Consider the following 25,586-nt stretch of genomic DNA (forward strand, 5'->3'; position numbering starts at 1 on the left):
GTTAGGGACTAGTGGTAATCACTTGTCAGGTTATTGTGAAATTTCAAATCTGAAATAAACAAAAAAAGGCAAAAGAAATTGAAAGAAGTGTGAGTGTTTGAGGAAGACTTCTTTATTGGGGTTGATATATTCCTAGATAGCACATAGGAAGTAACCTGAATAAAAGGCAAGAGGGAAAACAAGATTATGAAGAAGATAAAGACTATCAAAATCAGTGAAACTATGCTGGTGACCAGAAAAACTGATGGAGAAGATAAAGGAGAGAAGTTTGAACCAATAGTGCTATAAAGGCAAGTAAGTTTCTCTCCACCTCAGCACAACCAAGATATTTAATAGCAAATGCAGTCTTTGTTTCTCTGAACTGTGCAGAGAATTTTCAGTCATTAGCAGATTTGAGGAAATCTGTCCCTGGCCCCAAGAACAACTGAGGCAATTGATGTCTTGGGACTCCTGTGTCCAGCATACCTTTTGTGGACAGGCTATTGTGAAGAGGGTGGGGTGTAGTCTTCCCATATTCAATATTGTTATTGTGGCAGAGTATCTGATGGCATTTTTGAAATTATCGTCTTCCTGTTGATGTATATTGGGACAAATGACACTGCCAGAGTACAATCTCTGAGAAACTATGAATTTCCAAGTAGAAAACTGAAAAGGGCTCGAAGATACAGCTGATTTTATCTTTTTTATAAAAATGGAAGATAATCATGTTTCAAAAGAAAGAAAATTGGGAGTAAACAAACGGCTGCTGAGTAGGACAGGGCATATTTTCTTTTATATGATTTAAGCATTAATAATGTGTCCCTTGATTTGGATTGAATTACTTGGAAAGGGTAGAAAAAGTGACCCAGACACTTGGCAATCTGATAGTAGGATTTTAACCTAAAAGTGGAGAGAGGAGAGAGAGAAAGAGAAACCCTTTAATTCAATGAAAAACAAAAGGCCAGAATATGTAAATTATGAGAACTAAATTTTGTAGAGTACTTTTTATAGACTGCAACACCGTTAAGTATTATATGTTTCTTTTATGTATTAGATTGTTTAATCATCTCTACTAACTTACTGGATAGGTTTTCTCCTCTTTTATTTTTTCTTTTTAAAAATATTCACAGATACAGGGAGAAAGTGGGGTCTGAAGAAATTAAGAAACATGATCAAGATCATACTGTTAGTAAAATCTTAAAGTCAGCAGTCTAACTCCCAAGCCCATGTACCTAAATACATGGATAGTACCTAAATACTATTCTCTCTTTCTGATATAGATATGTCACAATAAGAGGAGCAGTAATAAAGTATCAAGTAATTCAGGTAAAAAATGTTGAAAATATTAACAGACATCCAAATAAGGTGATCATATAATAAAATAAAGGTAAAATTTACTTAGAGTTAATAATTTCCAGCCAGATGGAGAAAATGAAATATACATTTTAAGGAAAAAAATAAAAATGAAAGTGACCAAAAATATACAAGTTTCTACAGTTATGGGATTTTCCAGTTACGTGGATCCATTTAGAAGACAAATTATAGAAGGATAGTATTTGATCTCTTTATGACTGATTGTATTTGTTTGCTATGACCAGCATAACATGGCCACATAGATTGGTGTAAACAACCAAAATTTATTGTCTCATAGTTCTGGAGGCTAGAATTCCAAGATCAAGAAATTAGCAGGGTTGGTTTCTTCTGAGTACTATTGGAGACAATCTGTTGCATTACTTTCTCCTAACTTCTGGTGGTTTGCTGGCAAACTTTGCTGTTCCCTGCTTGCAGATGCAAATTTCTGCTTCATCTTTACATGACGGTCTCTCTGTGCTTGTGTCTGTGTCCAAATTTCCCATTTTTATAAGAATACTAGTTATAATGTGTAAGGGGCGTACTCTACTTCTGTACGACTACATCCTAACTAATTACATCTACAATGACACTATTTCCCAGTAAGGTCATATTTTGAGGTACCGGATGTTAAGACTTCAATATATAAATTTCTGCTGGGACACAGTTCAACCAATAAAAATGGACTTGAATAAAATTTTTATTTCTCAGAATGCAGAATAAGTTAAAATTGAAAATACTACTCTGAACTTGATTGAGACCATCAAATAATGGTGATTGCATATGTGTAGATATTGGAAGCAAATGGTTGCAACTAAAGAAGGGAACAACACATCACATGTGTAGTTGAACATTCAAGAAGGCAGATTTTAATAGGTAATATTAAAGATATTTATGGAATCTTCTGTCCTGGGACTTTAAAAGGAAAAGTGGCTTAGCAAGGATTGATAATGCAAAAAAAAATTAAAAAATTATAATGGATCCCTACATTGAGGGGTAAAAGCTGGCATTGGGGGAGAGAGAAATATACTGGCATTGCTCTTTCTAGAAAGAGCTTTCTGAAGAACTCAAGTTTACAGCATAGAGCACCAACTAACATTTAGATTCTGTTGATTTAAAGTAAAATTTGTCATGTACAAAACATGGAAATTGAATGATATGACCAAGAACTAGTATTAAAATTTCTATAAACTTGTATAAATTATGTAAAGAAATCTATAACTGAATAAAATGTGGCTTCAACAAAAAATGTCAAAGGTATCCAAAGGCTTTTTTAAGGCCTGTGAAGAGCAAAGAAGACAAAAGTATGAATAATTCTACCGCTTGGGACAGATGTTATAATGTTAACAGACAGCAGGGGAAAACAGAAGTCCTTCACTCACGTGGGATTTTTAGCTATTTTGTTATAGAAAACAACCCTTCAGCTAGAGAAGGTAGAACACATATTGACAAGTGGGAATTGAACGTCAAGTGAGGTGATACAATTGATAGAGTAGACCTGGTGTTCCTCGGGATCCAGACACACTGTATTATAGGTTTCAAGGGAAACTGGGGAAGAGATGTCTACATGTCTGCTTCTAATACATTTTGAAGACTTGTAGGAAATGAAATAAATGATAAAAAAAAATTGGGGGCCGAAAATAACATCCTGGTTTCTAACAAATAGAGGACAAAGAGTGGACTATCTGTATTGCAGATTAGTGAGCTGGAATTAATTCCATAGCAAGATCTACATGACAGGAATTTGACAAACTTTGGTTGTCCCATGTCTTATGGTTTTCCATGCTCTGGAGTTCTTAGAAGAAATCATAAGGGACTGGGGTGAGGGTGAGGAAGGAGTATCAGGAGAGGCACAGTACCTGCGCTAAGATCCCAATCAAAACATCAACGTTTTCCTTTTTTCAGATAAGACTTTGGCTGGGGAGAAAGGTTCTATGATTTTTTTCAATTATGAAAAAAACCCACCATATAATAGATTATTAAACCCTTGTTTTGTGAACACTTGGAGAGGATTTCAGTAAGCACCTCTACCTATAGTGATTTGAAGGAGGATAGATAATGAGAATTTTTCTTTCCCTTCTCATTTTTTTCTTCCTCTACTTTCCCTCCTCCATTCCTAATTCCATCTTTTGCTTTTGTCTTTCTTCTTTATCTTTCCCCTTCCTTTTCTTTTTCTAGCTTATTACGATTTTGAGGAAATTTTCTAAACATGTAGAAAATTATTTCCTGTAAGACATTGACTGTAACTTTTGATAACCTTGTAGATGAGACAGAAGAATGGAAGATGAATGGTATTATAATTAGGTAAAATTGTAAGTAGTTGATTAATTGGATGCAAAGTTTGAAAATTTAATAATGTAACATAGAAAGATATCTCAAGTAAAGTCTCAGAGCTCTATTCCCTTTATAGTAGTACCCAACATTTTAAATTAATAACTATTTCAATTAATAAAGCATGCTGATCGAATTCATGTACTTTACATGAAGCTGTGAATAATAACAAATTTATTTTTAACTTACTCCTTTTAAAGTTTCTCGGCAGGCTGAAATGGGACTATAACTGATATATCATGACCACACCAACTAAGGGTGTGGAATAGGTCACCCACTGGGGATGGAAAAGGGAAGCTTTGGCCATGCCTCTGGAGAAGAAACCAAGTCAGTAATCTGCAAGAAGGCCCATCTGGTCACATGAAGGTCAATCTCATGGTCCCACAATAAAAGCCAATTCAGAAGCCATTTATGCCAAGAGAGACTGTAAGGTACCTGCACCAGCTGGAGGAGCAGTTGAAAGCGAAGAAGTGCTGCACTACCACAATTATGCGAAAGTGCACCCAACCATGAGCAATACTTTCATTCTGTCCTTGAGGCTCCCAGCTTCTGACACAAATGAGCTAGGGAAATTTAAAAATGGGAACACATGAAGTAAGAGGGAAAGATTTTTGAGAATTGAAATAAGATCTGAAAGGAAGTTGTAAGCATTGATTGAAATAGTAATACATTAATTGCATTAGACCATCAGCTCAATGTATGTTTTGATCCATAAATGGCCATGACTATAAGTGGCAAGATTAAGTAGTCACTGTCAATAGGATTAGAATCCCATAGGGAAGTTTAATTTTGCTAAATAAAAAAGAATCCTCTCTCTTTCTTTGTCTTTAACTTACCTGATTTGATACTGTTCCATTTTATCCATCTCTATTTAATAAGCAAAGCACATTGAACTGTACCTGGAACTTTGTAAGTGCTCCATAAATTACAGTTTTTATAAATAGAAGTCCTATTTTATAATATGGTGCCTAGATCACACGTGGAAAATTATAGTCAGTTTAAGATGAAAATTGATAAACTAGGGTATATCACCCCAAACACTGTCCAAGATAACGAGTATCATTCTTGCCCTAAGAATAGAGACAGTAACACTACCCAAATGGCTCAACAATACAACTACTGTGTATAAAGTAAATGTGGGGGAAAGGAGCAATGCTGTGGGTGCTGGGAGAGAAGGACAATCCATGGTTTATAGTAAATGAGGAGTGAACAAAGCCAGACATCTAAGCATTCAACTTTGTTACGGGAAAGCCAGAAGGAGTGGATTTCCCACTGTAGCTGAAGAAAGGTGATTATTTTAGAATATTGCATAAATGTATAAAGGAAAAGAAATGTAGTAGAATCAACTCCATGCAAAATTAGGGGCTAGTTAGGACAATGGGTTTTAGAGTGGCATGATATACAGTGTGGCACTATGCAGGTAAGGGTTGAAAATTATCTTAATACATATCAGGTTGTTTATTAACTTTCTATTATTATGTAATGAGTTGGGTTAGAAAATACAAAGGAACAAAGACAAAATGAGTTCTCTGGTAACTTGCAGTTTAGTAAAAACATAAAATACAGAAATAAATTGCATTATTATAAAAGAAACATGTGCTGTGTTCAATATAGGCACAGACGAGAAGGGAGTATCAGGAAAGATTCTCAAGAAAAGGAGATAATTGAATTTATGTTAAAAAGATGAATATGTTTCCTCCAAATTGACTAGGAAAGGTCTTTCAGATAAGAGGCTATCATAACATTAAGCACAAAAAAGTTAAATTATTATGAAACAGTGTAGAAAATTCAAAATGCCAGGAATTCAGTACTACTGGATTATAAGAGGTTACCAGGCACATTATCTGACTTCAGATTTTACTTCAGATCATGGTGCTGGCATAAAACAGCATGGTACTGGCATAAAAAAGACACACAGGCTGATGGAATGGAAGACAGAACCCAAAAATAAATCCATATATCCACAGTGAACCCATTTTTGACAAACGTGCCAGGATCATACACTGGAGAAGGAACAGTCTCTTCAATAAATGGTGCTGGGAAAACTATATTTCCATATGCAGAATAATGAAATTAGGCCCCTATCTTTCACCACATACAAAAATCAAATAAATGTGGATTGAAGACTTCAATCTAAGACCTCAAACTATAAAACTACTAAAAGAAAACATTGGGGAAACTCTACAGGACATAGGTCTGGGCAAAGATTTCTTGAGCAATACTTCAAAAGCACAGGCAACCAAAGTAATAATGGACAAATGGAAACACATCAAGGGTGTGGTAGCTCATGCCTATAATCCCAGCATTTTAGGAGGCTGAGGCAGGAGGTTCACTTAAGGCTAGGAGCCTGAGACCAGCCTGGTCAACAGAGCGAGATCTTGTTTTTACAACAACAATAAAAAAAGCTAATGTGGTGCTGTATGCCTGTAGTCCCAGCTACTTGGAAGGCTGAAGTAGGAAGACTGCTTCAGCCCAGGAGTTTTTAGGCTGCAGTGAGCTATGATTGTACCACTGCACTCCAGACTGGGTGACGGAGCAAGACCTCCGTCTCAAATAAATGCCAGATAGATAAATAAATAAATAAATAAATAAATAAATAAATAAATAAATAGCTTCTGCACAGCAAAGGAGGAAACCAAAAAAGTGAAGAGACAATTCACAGAATTGGAGAAAGTGTTTGCAAATTATGCATCTCACAAGGGATTGATAACTAGAAAATATGAGGAGGTCAAACAAATATATGAGGAGGAAATAAATCTGAATATATGAGGAGGAAATAAATCTGATAATCTGATTTAAAATGAGCAAAAGATGTCAATAGATATTTGTCAAACGAAGACATACAAATGGCCAACAGGTATATGAAAAATTATCACTATCATTAATCATCAGATAATTCAAATCAAAACTACAGTAAGCTATGATCTTACCCCAGTTAGAATGGCTTTTATTCAAAAGAAAGGCAACAACAAATGCTGGTGAGGATGTGAAGAAAGGGGAACCCTCATATACTGTTGTTACGGATATAAATTGGTATAGCTACTATGGAGAATGTATGGAGGTTTCTAAAAAATATCTAAGAATAGAACTATTACATGATCCAGCAATCCCACTGCTAAAAATATACCCAAAAGAAAGGAAATCAGTATATTGAAGAGTATCTGCATTCCTGTGTTTATTACAGCACTATTCACAGTAGTCAAGTTTTAGAATCAAGCTAAGTACTCATCAACAGATGAAAGAATAAAGAAAATGTGTTTTTTCCCCAAGATATTAGAGTAGAGGCTTTTAACATGCCTCGGCCACCTAGAAATAGCAAGATAGTGCATAAAGATCAACTCTATGATCTTTAATTAAAGAGGGAAAACAGGCTCCACCGGAATCATAAAGAACACCCCAGATACTGGGGAGGAGCCATCTATGACAAACCCAGAGCTGATATCATACTGAGCAGGCAAAAACTGGAAGGATTTTCCTTGGGAACTGGGGCAAGACAAGAATACCATTCACACCACTCCTATTGAACACGGTACTGAAAGTGTTAGCTAGAGCAATCACTAAAGAGAAAGAAACAAAAGGCCTCCAAATAGGGAAGAAGGTAAACTACCATTGTGGATAATATGATTCTGTACTTACAAGACCCTGAAAACTCTGACAAAACACTCCTGGAACTGATAAGTGACTTCAGTAAAGTTTTGGGATACAAAGTCAAGGTACAGAAATCATTAGCATTTCTACATATCAATACCGTTCAAGTTAAGGACCAAATCAAGAAAGCAGTCCTACTTACAATAGACAAACACACACACACACACACACACACACACACACACACACACACCTAGGAATACATTTAACTGAGGAGGTGAAATATCTCTACAAAGAGAACTACGAAACACTGCTGAAAGAAATTATAGATGACACAAACAAATGGAAAAACATTCTGTATTAGTCTGTTCTCATGCTGCTAATAAAGACATACAGAAGACTGGATAATTTATAAAGGATAGAGATTTAATAGACTCGCAGTTCCACATGGCTGGGGAGGCCACACAATCATGGTGGAAGGCAAAGCAGGAGCAAAGTCACATCTTACATGACAGCAGGCAAGACAACATGTGCAGGGGAACTCCTCTTTATAAAACTATCAGATCTCATGAGACTTATTCATTATCATGAGAACAGAATGAGAAAGACTTCCCCACCCCCGTGATTCAATCATCTCCCACCGGGTCCCTCTGATAACACATGGGAATTATAGGAGTTACAATTCAAGATTAGATTTGGGTGGGGACACAGCCAAACCATATCACATTCCATGCTTATGGATTGGAAAAATTAATACTGTTAAAATGTCCACACTGTCAAAAGTGATCTACAGATTTAATGCTATTCCCATCAAACTTCTGATGTTATTTTTACAGAACTAGAAAAAACCCATTGCAAAATTTATATGGAAACAAAAAAGAGCCAAAAGAGCCACAGTAATCCTAGTAAAAAGAACAAACCATAAGCATCACATGACCCAACTTCAAACGGCAGTGTAAGACTAGGGTAAGCAAATCAGCATGATGCTGGTACAAAAACAGCCACATAGATCAATGGAGCAGAATTAAGAACAAAGAAATAAAGCCACACACCTACAGACATTTGATCTTTGACAAAATTGACAAAAATAAACAATGCAGGAAGGATTCCCTACTCAATAAGTGGTACTGGGATAACTGGCTAGCCAGATGGAAAGCATGAAACTGGACTCCTATTTTTCACCACATACAAAAACTAAATCAAGATGCATTAAACATTTAAATGTAAGACATCAAATTATAAGAATCCTAGAAGAAAACCTAGGAAACATCATTCTGGACATTAGCCTTGGCAAATAATATTTCTCCTCAGCCTGCAGACGGCCTCTCAGTTTTGGAAATCTGAGTCTCCTTGCTCTTCAGCCTGCAGACAGCCTATTGGAAGACCTTGTGATCATGTGAGTGAATACTTAATAAACTCCCATATATATGTATATATACATATATACCTGTATATTCCATTAGATCTGTCCCTCTAGAGAACCCTGGCTAATACATATTTTGGTACCAGGAGCGGTTCTAGAGGAAAAGAATATTAAGGATGGAATTCTTTCATTGGTTTTGGGGTCTCTGGAGTTGGCTGCTTAATATGATTAGACCCCAAAATGCTAAGGATTCTCCTTCTAATAGTATGGAGAACACTGATAGTCCTTGGAGTGAACTGTTTAGAGAGTTATGCAAAACAAATGCATTTGACACTCCTGATTCATTGCTCATGAGAGGCAAGGAGTTCAGTGACTCTGTACATAATACCTTTGACCATATGTGGAGAACCAAGGAACACAATGAAGCTGGTTGGTTGCTCCTAAGTTCAGTGGACAAAGTGATGAAGGAAAATGATGAACTCAGTGATTCTATCTCCCAGCTTCAGAAGCAGATACTGAACCTCTGAACCTCAAATCTGCTTACAGTGCCCTGAGTGAGTCTTTTCTCCTGTAGAGAGAGAGCTAAAACTGTGGAAAAACAGACACAAGCTCTTATCATGCAAGTGGCTGACCTGAAACAAAAGGTGCATGCACAGCCTCACCAGCTGTCTACTGTTAAAGTGAGGGCACTGATTGGAAAAGAATGGGACCCTGCAACTTGGAATAGGGATCTGTGGGAGGACCCTGATGAAGCTGAGAACACTGAGTTTGGAAACTCTGATGAACCTTTTTCACCAGTAGAGACAACTTTCCCATTCCCAGTAGTGGCAACATACCCTTCCTGACTCATGCTGCCATCAGCCTTTCCATCTTTGTCTGAGGAGATAAACCCTGCACTGCCTGAGGCAACAGCGATGGCCTCCCCTGAGGCAGTTGCCAGGCAAGATAATGTTGATTCTCTTCAGGAGCCACCTCAACACCCCTGTTTGCTTCTAGACCTATAACTAGACTGAAGTCCTGGAAGGCCCCTAGAGGTGAAGTTCAGAGTGTGATCCATGAGGACGTGCACTACACTTGAAAAGAACTGCTTGAGTTTTCTGACAGAAATCTGGAGAACAGGCATGGGAATGGATATTAAGGGTATTGGATAATGGTGGAAGGAACATAGAGTTGGACTAGGCTGAATTTATTGATTTGGGCCCACTAAGTAGGGATTCTGAAGGTAATGTTGCAGCTTGGGGAGTTATAAAGTGTTCTAATAGTTTGTTGGCTTGGTTAGCTGAAATATGGATTAAAAGATGGCCCACTGTGAGCAAACTGGAAATGGCTGATCTCCCTTGGCTTATTTAATGTAGAGGAAGGGATCCAAAGGCTTAGGGATATTGGGATGGTGGAGTGGATTAATCACGTTAGACCTACTCATCCCAGCTGGGAGAGTCCAGAAGACACCCTTGACCAGTGCCTTGTGCAATAGATTTGTAAGGGCAGCACCTGCATCTTTGAAGAGCCCTGTAATTGCTCTTCTCTGTATGTCAGATCTAACAGTGGGAACCACAGTCACTCCACTACAAAATTTAAAGAAAACGGGAATAATTGGATCTCAAGGTGGCAGGTGCCAAGTGGCGGCACACAACTGTCAAAGAGAAGGTGGGCTTAGTTATCGTAATGGATAGCAGAGACAAAGCAGCAATCAGAATAGTCTGACTTTTCTAGAGCTCTGGCATTGGCTAGTCAATAACAGTGTTCCTAGAAGTGAAATTGATAGTAAGCCTACAGCATTCCTACTTAATGTATACAAGCAGAAAACTTCTAGGTTGAAGACAAAGGACTAATTGGAATTATAAAAACAGAGAATCATGGCCCCTCAATCAATTTCCAGACTTTATCCAATTTACAGACCCAGAACCCTTTTAATGAAGGGGAGGCTGGGTCCCCTTGAGGAAGGACCCCGCTATATTACTGACAATTTATGCAATTTATACTGACAATCTTTCTCCCATTCTTCCCCAAGGAGACCTCTGGCCTTTTACCAGGGTAACTGTGCACTGGGGAAAGGGAAATGATCAGATATCAGATATTTTGGGGACTACTGGACACTGGATCTGAGCTGACATTGATTCCAGGGGACTCAAAACGTCATTGTGGTCCTCCAGTTAAAGTAGGGGCTTATGGAGGTCAAGTAATTAATGGAGTTTTAGCTCAAGTCTGACTTACAGTGGGTCCAGTAGGTCCCCAGACATCCTGTGGTCATTTCCACAGTGCCAGAACAGAATGCCTAATTGGCATAGACCTTCTTAGCAGCTGGCAGAACCCCCACATTGGCTCCCTGACTGTGGGGTGAGGGCTGTTATGGTGGGAAAGGCCGAATGGAGTTTGGCCTTAGGTAGAGCTGCCTCAACCTAGAAAAATAGTAAATCAAAAAGAATATCACATCCCTGAGGGACTGTGGAGATTAGTGCCACCATCAAGGACTTGAAAGACGCGGGGTGATGATTCCCACCATTCAGCTCTCCCATTTGGCCTGTGAAGAAGATAGGTGGATCTTGGAGAATGACAGTGGATTACTGTAAGCTTAATCAAGTGGTGACTCCAATTGCAGCTGCTATACCAGATGTGGTTTCACTACTTGAGCATATTAACACATCTCCTGGTACCTTGTATGCAGCCATTGACTTGGCAAATGTCTTTTTCTCCATTTCTGTCCATAAGACCCACCAGAAGCAATTTGCCTTCAGCTGGCAAGGCCAGCAGTATATTTTCACTGTCCTACCTCAGGGGTATATCAACTCTCCAGCTTTTTGTCAATCTTATTCTGAGAGTCCTTAATCACTTTTCGCTTCTGCAAGGTATCACACTGTTCCATTACATTAATGACATTATGGTGATTGGATCCAGTGAGCAAGAAGTAGTAAACACACTGGACTTATTAGTGAGATATTTGTGTGCCACAAGATGGGAAATAAATTCAGGAAAATTCTACCTCAGTAAAATTTCTACAGGTACAGTGGTGTGGGGCCTGTCGAGATATTCCTTCTAAGACAAAGGATAAGTTGCTCCATTTGGCTCCTTCAACAACCAAGAAAGAGGCACAGTGCCTAGTGCACCTATTTGGATTTTGGAGGCAACACATTCCTCATTTGGGTATGTTACTCCAGCCCATTTATTGAGTGACCTGAAGGCTGCCACTTCTGAATGGGGTCCAGAATAGAAGAAGGGTCTACAACAGGTCCAGGCTGCTGTGAAAGCTTCCCTGCCACTTGGGCCATATGAAACAGTAGATCCAGTGGTGCTTGAGGTGTCAGTAGCAGATAGGGATGCTGTTTGGAGCCTTTGGCAGGACCCCATAGGTGAACCAGAGCAAAAGCCTCTAGGATTTTGGAGCAAGGCCCTGCCATCTTCTGCAGATAATTGCTCTCCTTTTGAGACAGGTCTTGGGCTTTTACTGGGCTTTGGTGGAAATGGAATGTTTGACTATGGGTCATCAAGTCACCATGAGACCTGAACTGCCTATCATGAACTAGGTGCTTTCTGACCCATCTAGCCATAAAGTGGGTCGTGCACAGCAGCATTCCATCATCAAATGGAAGTGATATATACGTGATCAGGCTCGAGTAGGTCCTGAAGGCACAAGTAAGTTACATGAAGAAGTGGCTCAAATGCCCACGGTCTCCACTCCTGCAACCCTGCCTTCTGTCACCCAGCCTGTACCGATGGCCTCATGGGGAGTTCCCTAATATCAATTGACAGAGGAAGAGAAGACCAGGGTCTGCTTCAAAGACGGTTCTGTACGATATGCAGACACCACCCAAAAGTGGACAGCTGCAGCACTACAGTCCCTTTCTAGGACATCCCTGAAGGACAGCGGTGAAATCTTCCCAGTGGGCAGAACTTTGAGCAGTGGACCTGGTTGTGCACTTTGCATGGAAGGGGGAATACTGATTCATGGGCTGTAGCCAGTGGTTTGGCTGAATGGTCCGGGACTTGGGAGAAGCATGACTGGAAAATTGGTGACAAAGAAATTTGGGGAAGAGGTATGCAGATGGACCTCCCTAAGTGGTCGAAAACTGTAAAGATATTTGTGTCCCATGTGAGTGCTCACCAATGGGTGACCTCAGTAGAGGAGGATTTTAATAATCAAGTAAATAGGATGACCCATTCTGTGGACACCAGTCAGCCTCTTTCCCCAGTCACCTCTGTCATTGCCCAATGGGCCCATGGAACAAAGTGACACAGGTGGCAGGGATGGAGGTTACACATGGGCTCAGCAACATGGACTTCCACTCACCAAGGCTGGCCTTGCTACAGCCACAGCTGCGTGCCCAATTTTCCAGCAGTAGAGATCAACACTGAGCCCTCAATATAGCACCATTCCTTGGGGTGATCAGCCAGCAACCTGGTGGCAAGTTGATTATATTGGACCTCTTCCATCATGGAAACGGCAGAGGTTTGTTCTCACTGGAACAGACACTTACACTGGATATGGGTTTTCCTATTCTGCACAAAATGCTTCTTCCAAGACTACCATCCATGGACTCATGGAATGGCTTATCCACCATCATTGTATTTCACGCAAAATTGCCTCTGGCCAAGACACTCACTTTACAGCTAAAGAAGAGCACCAGTGAGCTTGCTCATGAAATTCACTGGGTCTTACCATGTTCCACATTATCCTGAAGGAGTTGGATTGATACAACAGTGGAATGGCCTTTTGAAGTCACAGTTACAATGCCAACTACGTGACAATACTTTGAAGGGCTGGGGCAAAGTTATCCAGAAGGCCATGTATGCTGTGAATCAGCATCCAATATATGATACTGTTTCTTCCATAGCCAGGATTCACGGGTCCAGGAATTAAGGGTTAGAAGTGGAAGTGGTACCACTCACCATCACCTCTAGTGATCAACTAGCAAAATTTTTGCTTCCTGTTCCTGTGACATTATCTTCTGCTGGTCTAGAAGTCTTAGTTCCAGAGGGAAGAACGCTGCCACCAGGAGACACAAAATTCCATTAAACTGGAAGATTGCCACCTGAACACATTGGGCTCCACCTATTTTTAGGTCAACAGGCTAAGGAGGCTGTTACACTGTTGGCTGGGGTGATTGACCTGGACTATCAACATGAAATCAGTCCACTATTCCAAAATGGAGGTAAGGAAGAGTATGCATGGAATGCAGGAGATCCATTAGGGCATCACTTAGTATTACTATGCCCTGTGATTAAGGTCAATGGGAAACTACAACAGCCCAATCCAGGCGGGACTACAAATGACCCAGACCCTTCAGGAATGAAGGTTTGGGTCACTCCACCAGGAAAAAACCACGACTTGTTGAGGTGCTTGCTGAAGGCAAAGGGAATACAGAATGGGCAGTAGAAGGTAGTCATCAATACCAGCTATGGCCATGTGACCAGCTGCAGAAATGAGGACTGTAATTGTTATGAGTATTTCCTTCTTCTTTTGTTAAAAACATGTTTGCGCATATATACATTTGTACTAAGAAAATATCTTCATTTTATTTCCTTTCTCCTTTATCATGTGACATAAGATTTATTGACTTCACATCAGCATTTAAGTATTGTTAACTTTATGTAGTAGTATTTGGGTTGGGGATTGGTGCATTTCTGGTTGTATGAAGGATAGTTGTATTATGTTAGGCATAATTATGACCTTATTATTGTCATTATTTGAGGATTATATATGCTCTCAGGAGATGTGTATGGGTGCAAGTTGATAAGGGGTGGACTTGTGATGGTTAATACTGAATGTCAACTTGATTGGATTGAAGGATACAAAGTATTGATCCAGAGTGTGTCTGTGAGGGTGTTGCCAAAGAAGATTAATATTTCAGTCATTGAGCTGGGTAAGGCAAACCCACCCTTAATCTGGGTGAGTACAATATAATCAGCTGCCAGCATGGCTAGAATATAAACAGGCAGAAAAATGTGAAAGGAGAGACTAGCCTAGCCTCCCAGCCTACATCTTTCTCCTGTGCTGGATGCTCCAAGTTCTTCAGTTTTGGAACTCGGACTGGCTCTCCTTGCTCCTCAGCCTGCACATGGCCTATTGTGGGGACTTGTGATTGTGTGAGTTAATACTTAATAAACTCCCCTTTATACATATGCCTATTCCATTAGTTCTGTCCCTCCAGAGAACCCTGACTAATACAGTTGGTAAAATGTATAACAACAAAGAACAGGTTGAATAACAAAAAGATCCACCAGTTTCTTCATCAGCACTGTCTATTCTTATATACAAAAGAGACAGTGTGAACTAATATTTTACTTGAAAAAAGTTCAAAATTTGAAATGTTTTCATAAGAGATTCATTTATCTTTGGAATTATTTTATTTGTGTTAGGAAAAATAGAATGTCAGGCCTGTGAGCCCAAGCCAAGCCATCGCATCCCCTGTGACTTGTACGTATACACCAAGATGGCCTGAAGTAACTGAAGATCCACAAAAGAAGTAAAAATAGCCTTAACTGATGACATTCCACCATTGTGATTTGTTTCTGCCCCACCCTCACTGATCAATGTACTTTGTAATCTCCCCCACCCTTAAGAAGGTTCTTTGTAATTCTGCCACCCTTAAGAATGTACTTTGTGAGATCCAACCCTGCCCACAAAACATTGCTCTTAACTTCACCGCCTATCCCAAAACCTAAAAGAACTAATGATAATCCATCTTCCTTCGCTGACTCTCTTTTTGGACTCAGCCCACCTGCACCCAGGTGAAATAAACAGCTTTATTACTCACACAAAGCCTGTTTGGTGGTCTCTTCACACGGACGTGCATGAAATTTGGTGCCGTGACTCAGATCGGGGGACCTCCCTTGGGAGATCAATCCCCTGTCTTTCTGCTCTTTGCTCTGTGAGAAAGATCCACCTATGACCTCAGGTCCTCAGACTGACCAGCCCAAGAAGCATCTCACCAATTTCAAATCTGGTAAGCGGCCTCTTTTTACTCTCTTCTCCAGCTTCCCTCACTATCCCTCAACCTCTTTCTCCTTTCAATCTTGGCGCCACACTTCAATCTCTCCCTTCTCTTAATTTCAATTCCTTTCATTTTCTGGTAGGGACAAAGGAGACACGTTTTATCCATGGACCCAAAACTCCGGCGCCAGTCACAGACTGGGAAGGCAGCCTTCCCTTGGTGTTTAATCATTGCAGGGACGCCTCTCTGATTATTCACCCACGTTTCAAGGGTGTCAGACCATGCAGGGACACCTACCTTGGTCCTTCATGCTTAGCAGCAAGTACCGCTTTTCTGGGTAAGAGGCAAGTACCCCAACCCCTTCTCTCCTTGTCTCTACCCCTTCTCTGCTTTTCTGGGGAAGGGGCAAGTACCCCAACCCCTTCTCTCCGTGTCTCTACCCCTTCCCTGCTTTTCTGGGGGAGGGGCAAATACCCCTCAACCCCTTCTCCTTCGCCCTTAGCAGCAAGTCCCGTTTTTCTGGGGGAGGGGCAAGTACCCCTCAACCCCTTCTCCTTCACCCTTAGTGGCAAGTCCTGCTTTTCTAGGGGGCAAGAACCCCCAATCCCTTATTTCCGCACCCCGACCTCTTATCTCTGTGCCCCAATCCCTTATTTCTGCACCCCAACCTCTTATCTCTGTGCCCCAATCCCTTATTTCTGTGCCTCAACCCTTTCTCTGCTTTTCTGGAGGGCAAGAAACCCCCACCCCTTCTCCTGTCTCTACTCTTGTCTCTGGGCTTGCCTCCTCCACTATGGGCAAGCTTCCACTTTCCATTCCTCCTTCTTCTCCTTTAGCCTGTACTCTTAAGAACTTAAAACCTCTTCAACTCTCACCTGACCTAAAATCTAAGTGTCTTATTTTCTTCTGCAATGCCGCTTGACCCCAATACAAACTCGACAGTAGTTCCAAATAGCCGGAAAATGGCACTTTCAATTTTTCCATCCTATAAGATCTAAATAATTCTTGTCGTAAAATGGGCAAATGGTCTGAGGTGCCTGATGTCCAGGCATTCTTTTACACATCAGTCCCTTCCTAGTCTCTGGGCCCAGTGCAACTCATCCCAAATCTTCCTTCTTTCCCTCCCACCTGTCCCCTCAGTCCCAACCCCAAGCGTCACTGAGTCTTTCTAATCTTCCTTTTCTACAGACCCATCTGCCCTCTCCCCTCCTCACCAGGCTGAGCTAGGCCCCAATTCTTCCTCAGCCTCAGCTCCTCCACCCTATAATCTTTTTTATCACCTCCCCTCCTCACACCTGGTCCAGCTTACAGTTTCATTCCATGACTAGCCCTCCCCCACCTGTGCAGCAATTTATTCTTAAAAAAAGGTGGCTGGAGCTAAAGGCAAAGTCAAGGTTAATGCTCCTTTTTCTTTATCCCAAATCAGATAGCATTTAGGCTCTTTTTCATCAAATATAAAAATCCAGCCCAGTTCATGGCTTGTTTGGCAGCAACCCTGAGACGCTTTACAGCCCTAGACCCTAAAAGGTCAAAAGGCCATCTTATTCTCAATATACATTTTATTACCCAATCTGCTCCCGACATTAAATAAAACTCCAAAAATTAGAATCTGGCCCTCAAACCCCACAACAGGACTTAACCTCACCTTCAAGGTGTACAATAATAGAAAAAAGTTGCAATTCCTTGCCTCCACTATGAGACAAAGCCCAGCCACATCTCCAGCACACAAGAACTTCCAAACACCTGAACCACAGTGGCCAGGCATTCCTCCAGAACCTCATCCCCCAGGAACTTCCTACAAGTGCCAGAAATCTGACCACCAGGCCAAGGAATGCCTGCAGGCCAGGATTCCTCCTAAGCCATGTCCCATCTGTGTGGGACCCCACTGGAAATCGGACTGTTCAACTCACCTGGCAGCCACTCCCAGAGCCCCTGGAACTCTGGCCCAAGGCTCTCTGACTGACTCCTTGCCTTAGCAGCTGAAGACTGATGCTGCCTGATTGCCTCGGAAGCCCTGTAGACCATCACGGATGCCGAGCTTTAGATAACTCTCACAGTGGAGGTTAAGTCCATCCCCTTCTTAATCAATACGGAGGCTACCCACTCCACATTACCTTCTTTTCAAAGGCCTGTTTCCCTTGCCTCCATAACTGTTGTGGGTATTGACAGCCAGGCTTCTAAACCTCTTAAAACTCCTCAACTCTGGTGCCAATTTGGACAATACTTTCATTCCCTCTTTTTTAGTTATCCCCACCTGCCCAGTTCCCTTATTAGGCCGAGGTATTTTAACCAAATTATCTGCTTCCCTGACTATTCCTGGACTACAGCTGCATCTCATTGCTGCCCTTCTTCCCAATCCAAAGCCTCCTTTGCGTCCTCCTCTTGTATCCCCCCACCTTAACCCACAAGTATAAGATACCTCTACTCCCTCCTTGGTGACCGATCATGCACCCCTTACCATCTCATTAAAACCTAATCACCCGTACCCCACTCAATGCCATTATCCCATCCCACAGCATGCTTTGAAAGGATTAAAGCCTGTTATCACTCACCTGCTACAGCATGGCCTTTTAAAGCCTATAAACTCTCCTTACAATTCCCCCATTTTACCTGTCCTAAAACCAGACAAGCCTTACAAGTTAGTTCAGGATCTATGCCTTATCAACCAAATTGTTTTGCCTATCCACCCCGTGGTGCCAAACCCATATACTCTCCTATGCTCAATACCTCCCTCCACAATCCATTATTCTATTCTGGATCTTAAACATGTTTTCTTTACTATTCCTTTGCACCCGTCATCCCGCCTCTCTTTGCTTTCACTTGGACTGACCCTGACACCCATCAGGCTCAGCAAATTACCTGGGCTGTACTGCTGCAAGACTTCACAGACAGACCCCATTACTTCAGTCAAGCCCAAATTTCATCCTCATCTGTTACCTATCTCGGCATAATTCTCGTAAAAACACACGTGCTCTCCCTGATGATCATGTCCGATTAATCTTCCAAAACTCAATCCCTTACAAAACAACTCCTTTCCTTCTTAGGCATGGTTAGTGTGGTCAAAATTCTTACACAAGAGCCAGGACTGCACCCTGTAGCCTTTCTGTCCAAACAACTTGACCTTACTGTTTAAGCCTAGCCCTCAAGTCTGCGTGCAGCAGCTGCCACTGCTTTAGTACTTTTAGAGGCCCTCAAAATCACAAACTATGCTCAACTCACTCTCTACATTTCTCATAACTTCCAAAATCTATTTTCTTCCTCATACCTGACACATATACTTTCTGCTCCCTGGCTCCTTCAGCTGTACTCACTCTTTGTTAAGTCTCACAATTACCATTGTTCCTGGTCCAGACTTCAATCTGGCCTCCCACATTATTCCTGATACCACACCTGACCCCCATGACTGTATTTCTCTGATCCACCTGATATTCACCCCATTTCCCCATATTTCCTTCTTTCCTGTTCCTCATCCTGATCACGCTTGATTTATTGATGGCAGTTCCACCAGGCCTAATCGTCACACACCAGCAAAGGCAGGCTATGCTATAGTACAAGCCACTAGCCTGCCTCTTAGAAGCTTTCATTTCCTTTCCATCGTAGAAATCGATCCTCAAGGAAATAACTTCTCAGTGTTCCATCTGCTATTCCATCTGCTATTCTACTACTCCTCAAGGATTATTCAGGCCCCCTCCCTTCCCTACACATCAAGCTTGAGGATTTGCCCCCACCCAGGACTGGAAAATTAGCTTTACCCAACATGCCCCGAGTCACAAAAACTAAAATACCTCTTAGTCTAAGTAGACACTTTCACTAGATAGGTAAAGGCCTTTCCTACAGGGTCTGAGAAGGCCACCACAGTCATTTCTTCCCTCCTGTCAGACATAATTCCTCAGTTTAGCCTTCCCACCTCTATACAGTCTGATAACAGACCAGCCTTTATTAGTTAAATCAGCCAAGCAGTTTTTCAGGCTCTTAGTATTCAGTGAAACCTTCATATCCCTTACCATCCTCAATCTTCAGGAAAGGTAGAACGGACTAATGGTCTTTTAAAAACACACCTCACCAAGCTCAGCCACCAACTTAAAAAGGACTGGACAATACTTTTACCACTTTCCCTTCTCAGAATTCAGGCCTGTCCTCAGAATGCTGCAAAGTACAGCCTATTTGAGCTCCTTTTTATTAGGCCCCAGTCTCACTCCAGACACTGGACCAACTTAGACTGTGCCCCCCAAAAAAACTTGTCATCCCTACTATCTTCTGTCTAGTCATACTCCTATTCACCATTCTCAACTACTCATACATGCCCTGCTCTTGTTTACACTGCCAGTTTACACTGTTTCTCCAAGCCATCACAGCTGATATCTCCTAGTGCTATCCCCAAACTGCTGCTCCTAACTCTGGAAGTAAGTAAATAATCTTTGCTGGCAGGACTATGCTGAATCTCCTTAGGCACTCTCTAATCAGATGTTCTAGGTCCTCCCAATTCTTAGACCTTTTATACCTGTTTTTCTCCTTCTCTTATTCCATTTAGTTTTTCAATTCATACAAAACCGTATCCAGGCCGTCACCAATCATTCTATCTTCTAACAACCCCACAATATCACCCCTTACCACAAGATCTTCCTTCAGCTTAATCTCTCCCACTCTAGGTTTCCACGCTGCCCCTAATCCCACTTGAAGCAGCCCTGAGAAACATCGCCCATTCTCTCTCCATACCATCCCCCAAAAATTTTCACCACCCCAACACTTCAAGACTATTTTGTTTTATTTTTCTTATTAATATAAGAAGGCAGGAATGTCAGGCCTCTGAGCCCAAGCCAGGCCATCACATCCCCTGTGACTTGCACGTATACACCAAGATGGCCTGAAGTAACTGAAGATCCACAAAAGAAGTAAAAATAGCCTTAACTGATGACATTCCACCATTGTGATTTGTTCCCGCCCCACCCTCACTGATCAATGTACTTTGTAATCTCCCCCACCCTTAAGAAGGTTCTTTGTAATCTCCCCACCCTTGAGAATGTACTTTTGAGATCCACCCCTGCCCGCAAAACATTGCTCTTAACTTCACCGCCTATCCCAAAACCTATAAGAACTAATGATAATCCATCTCCCTTCGCTGACTCTCTTTTTGGACTCAGCCCACCTGCACCCAGGTGAAATAAATAGCTTTATTGCTCACACAAAGCCTGTTTGGTGGTCTCTTCACATGGACGGGCATGAAATAGAACATATGTGCATAAAAGTAGAAAAGAAATATATTTGCAAGCCAAAGTACAATCTCTAAATAAATTAAGGAGGAACAGAAATAATCAGATATCAATGTCTAACCAGAGGCATCTCCTTATTCTCATATTAACAGTAACATGTGCTCAAATTTACAATGGCCGATGTTTGAATCTAATCTGCCAGTACCTTTTGGTATATATTCCTTGTTTATTTCAACTCAAGTTCTTTATCACAGGAAGAACAGAATAATAGAACAGATTCCCAAGTCAGTGCTGAGGTTAACAAAAAATAAGTCATAAATATACAACATGAGGGAAAAATAAGACCGGCAGGAGCTATTCTAGTATGTAAGCTATTTCTTTCTCATTAAAATGTCCTGAAATTTTAAAGATGAAAATTCCTATTGCAAGTGCCCTTTTTTCATTACTAAATAAGGTCTGGTAATTTTACCTTATAAACTGGATTGAAAGGGTCTATGAGTGATCACAGACAGAAACTGTTGTAATGATTACCACACTTCTTCTCAGCAGAACCCTGGTGCTACTAAGCGTGATTTTCCTTTCCCTTCTCAGTGATAGACGTGTTTTCCTAGCTGATGGAATTAAGGGGGAAGAATTGTGAAGGATGTGACACTAATCATCCAGGGAACTGGCGGAAAAAAAAAGAATCATAGTATTCTTTGCTGCTCAGGGCCATTTTTGCTCACCATGTCTTAAATTACATCCATTCTGTGATTTACAGGCATCTCGGTTTCATCTAGAGAGCCATCTGGATCAAAACAGTAATATAGCTGTGTTGACAAATGCCACAAAGCCGACTTTCTTCTCAGGGACCAATTTGAATTTCTGCTTAGTCACAAGCAGACCACAAATGAACGTGATTAAAATCTCAGAATGATCTTTAATACAAGACTGCCCATCTTGGCCACATTGGCTTTCTAAGGGTATTATCTAGTGTTTCACTGGCACACCAGGATCATGTAACATTCCCCAGTATCCCATGGGGGACATCTTGAAGGGAGAAGTGTATGATTCACATGCACAGCTAGGAGATCAAAAGAGTTTTCTGGATATTGAATATTTGGTAAATTCCAAACATCTGAGACAGAAAGTTGGCCTTAAGGCAATTAAAAAAAATACAATTTTGTTCCTCCTCAACATTATATAATCAAGCACTTGTGTGTGAAATCCAGAAAGCTGCTTAAATTTTAGGTCCCTTGAAGGGCTAGGAGCTTAGCATTTCCTTCAACTACTATCAAGGGAGGAAGAAAATAGAAGGAGCTATTTTTCCTGTGTCATTATTTGTTTCCAATTAATAGTCACAGAGATATGAAAAGGGTCATGTAATTTAAGAAGTCCACGGTATAGAGAGTTACTGAAATAATTGCCCCGCTTGGAATCTTCATCAGCTTGTCAGATCTCTCTCCCTCTACAAGCACTTTCATAGTATACTTTAAGAGACCACTGTGTAACCTTCACAGGCCAAACACCTACCCAGCAGCACATGATTAAACTCTCAAACATATATAAAAAGAGCTCTGCTGGATATTCTCCTTTCAACCAGCCAGTATTTCAGGCTTCACAATGTAATTTTTTTTATAACAGCTTGCATTATAAGAAAAAGGCTGTATAACTGGAGGAATAACCAGACGTAGTTGAAGAAAGTGAATATTGCAAACTGCATTTGTTCCTGGAACTAGTAGCAATGCAAAATTTAGTAATGTTTGTTGCAAATTTACATGAATTCCAAAGTACCTTGATCAAAAGTACAGGTTAAAGTCTAGCCCCAAAGATGATATTGTTGAGTATTATTTCTTATGTGATGTAAGGACATGAAAGAAGTTGCTTTCTTATAATTATAATAACTTATAATTATAATTATTAATAAGTACTTGTAGTGCAGGTAGGAATAGCATATTACTCAGTGTAATCTATAATAGAGTGGTTAATCACACAGATACTGGAGTCTGACTGTCTGAATTCAAATCTCAGCTTTTTAATTTTTACTAGCTGCCTGACCTTGGGCAAGGCATTTCACCTCTCCAAGACTTAGGTTCTTTATATTTAAAATGATAATAGCAGTATTTTAAAAATTAGGTACAGGATATTGTGGGAGATCAAGTCTTGTAAAGGATTTTAGACAATACCTCACAAGTTGTAAGCGCTTAACAATCGCTACTATTGTTTTTGATAGCTTAATCACTATCTCCATTGTTCTTTGGATATAAAAATGTTTAAAAATGTTATTTAGGCCAGGCACAGTGGTTCATGCCTGTAATCCCAGCACTTTGGGAGGCCGAGGTGGCAGATCACAAGGTCAGGAGATCGAGACCATCCTGGCTAACACGGTGAAACCCCGTCTCTACTAAAAATACAAAACATTAGCTGGGCGAGGTGGCGGGCGCCTGTAGTCCCAGCTACTCGGGAGGCTGAGGCAAGAGAATGGCATGAACCCCGGTGGGCGGAGCCTGCAGTGAGCCGAGATCACGCCACTGCACTCCAGCCTGGGCGTCAGAGCGAGACTCCATCTCAAAAAAAAAAAAAAAGTTATTTAAAAAAATAGATCCTTTGAATTGGTTTTCTTTTTTCTTTTAGTGAGGGTGTCTTCCAAAACCATGAAAAGCTAACATTGACATCAGCTTTGGGTAAACAGGGCTACATCACAAAATGTTTTGCAAGGACGTTTAGCTTTTATTGTGAAGGCAACTGGAGTTTATTGAAGAGCTTTGAGCAAGGGAGTCTTAAGATATTAGGCTGTGAGAGAGGAATTTCAGGGCTGTGGCAAGGAAATTAGTTAGTCATAACCATAGAGAAAGGGTTAACAGGCAGTTGCTATGAGTTCTTTGGATTCTAAGGTTATCAGAGGTTGGATCTTTAACACGCAAATCAAATTAAGTGCAAGAAGAAAACTTGCAAATTGATGGTTAGATAAATCTTTGTAATCATGATTGCTTATTATCTAAGTATTCATTTTTAAGTCAATTTTTCTATTCTGAAGTTTTTTTTGTTTTTTTAAATGTTTATAATGACATTAGAAATCTAGGCAAACAAAATGTGACTTTCTTGCTGGACTACATCAATTAACAAACATCAAATTTGCTACTGTTTTTACCAAACCATCTAAAACTGAAATTGCAGAGATATCTCATAATTGATCACATGTATTTATTATTTTATTTTTGCAATCACAACCCTCTCTCAAGGTTGTCATTAAATATTTTTTATTTTAAAGAGCAAACTCAGTTTCAAGAAATATTAAAAATTTTTTCAGAAAAAATATATTAATCATATCGAAGGCAAGAGGGACTGATGACCAGTGGCAGAAGCATGTGACCGGTGATAGTTTTACAAGGTAAGAAAAATAAATTTTCCTTATTAAGGGAATTTTGCTAAAATAATCACATAAAGGTGATAAGCTTCAGTTTCAATTTCACTTCTGGCATGTGTGTACCACTTTAAAGAAAATAAAGGCAGACATAAACTTTGTTCTGGTTTCTGGCAATGGGTGGCTTTAATGATTCATAGGATATTTAGGGGTGAATATAAATACATTGAAAAAAGTTACGTTACTTGTGGAATGCGTATATACATATGTGTGGCATAAAGCTGTATGATTGCAACAGATTTAGGATAAATTTATTCAGCTAGAATTTGAATGAGGGGGCAAGCATGGCAATGGCTTCTGAGCAACTGTTGAGAACTGTAAGTGTTTTTGTTTCACTGTTGGAGAAAAGAAATGAGAACTGGAAAAACTTATAACCTGTAAAAATTAAAACTGAATCAATTGAATTACCTGAGCCTAGATTTTACCTGGGGCTTGTTTAACTTAAGATTGAAATTGTAATTAAAAAACAAACAAACAATAAACTCATCATTCCCTTACCTTTCATTTGTGTGGATGCTCCCTTTTGTTTAAGAATGCTCAAATCTTGATGAGTTTTTAGGACGAAGAAACTTGAAAGTCTCTGGGAAATTAATATCAACAGCACAAAGAAAGCATCATAGAGCCTTTGGAATTGATCGCAGGATGAAAACTTCTTAGTTTTAGAATTTCTTGAGAGAATTTTCCTGCCAAAATATAAACAATAAGTTGTTTTAATTAAAGTATAATATATTCTTATAGTTAGTGAGAGAAGAGCTATATTTTTCTTCAGCAACCAATAAAACTACAAAAAGTATTTCAGATGTAACATAAAAAATTGCACACTATAATACATTGGATTTATCTAAAACAGAGCAATGATTTGAAATAATAACATATCCTTGAGACAGTGTAATAATTTTGTTTTTATACATTTGGGGAATAATGATAATTTTTAAAGGAGGCCAGTATTTTAATGTGTCTGAAATTAGATCTTGCAATGGTCAACAGTCAATGATGATGTACAGCTCTCCTAGTTTTGCACATAGGGAGAAACGCAGGGCTACTCATCTGACCATTATTACATTAAATGGAAGTGTGGACTTGATTTATGAAGTCCAAGAGCCCCTTTTATCTTCCCTCCCTCCCTTTCCTTGTTCCTTCTTGCGTACATTTTTAAACTGTTGCCTACTTAGAAAAAAATCTTAGTGGATTCTTTTAAAATTGATTTTTCTATTATGAATACTATACTAAGCAATTTTAACTTTATCCTATAGCTAATGATATCATTAGAGACTATTGAACACGGGAACGTTCTGACCGTGAACTGTTGGATGGATTGGTGGGATTACAGTCTGGAAGGCAGGAGGCCTATTGTAACAGATGAAAAATTGGGGTTTAGGTAGGTTAACAGCAGTGAAAATGGAAGGAAGAAATAGTTTTGAAAAGGAAGAATC

This window comes from Pongo pygmaeus, chromosome 3 (assembly GCF_028885625.2).
Source record: "Pongo pygmaeus isolate AG05252 chromosome 3, NHGRI_mPonPyg2-v2.0_pri, whole genome shotgun sequence".
In the NCBI taxonomy this organism is placed as follows: domain Eukaryota; kingdom Metazoa; phylum Chordata; class Mammalia; order Primates; family Hominidae; genus Pongo; species Pongo pygmaeus.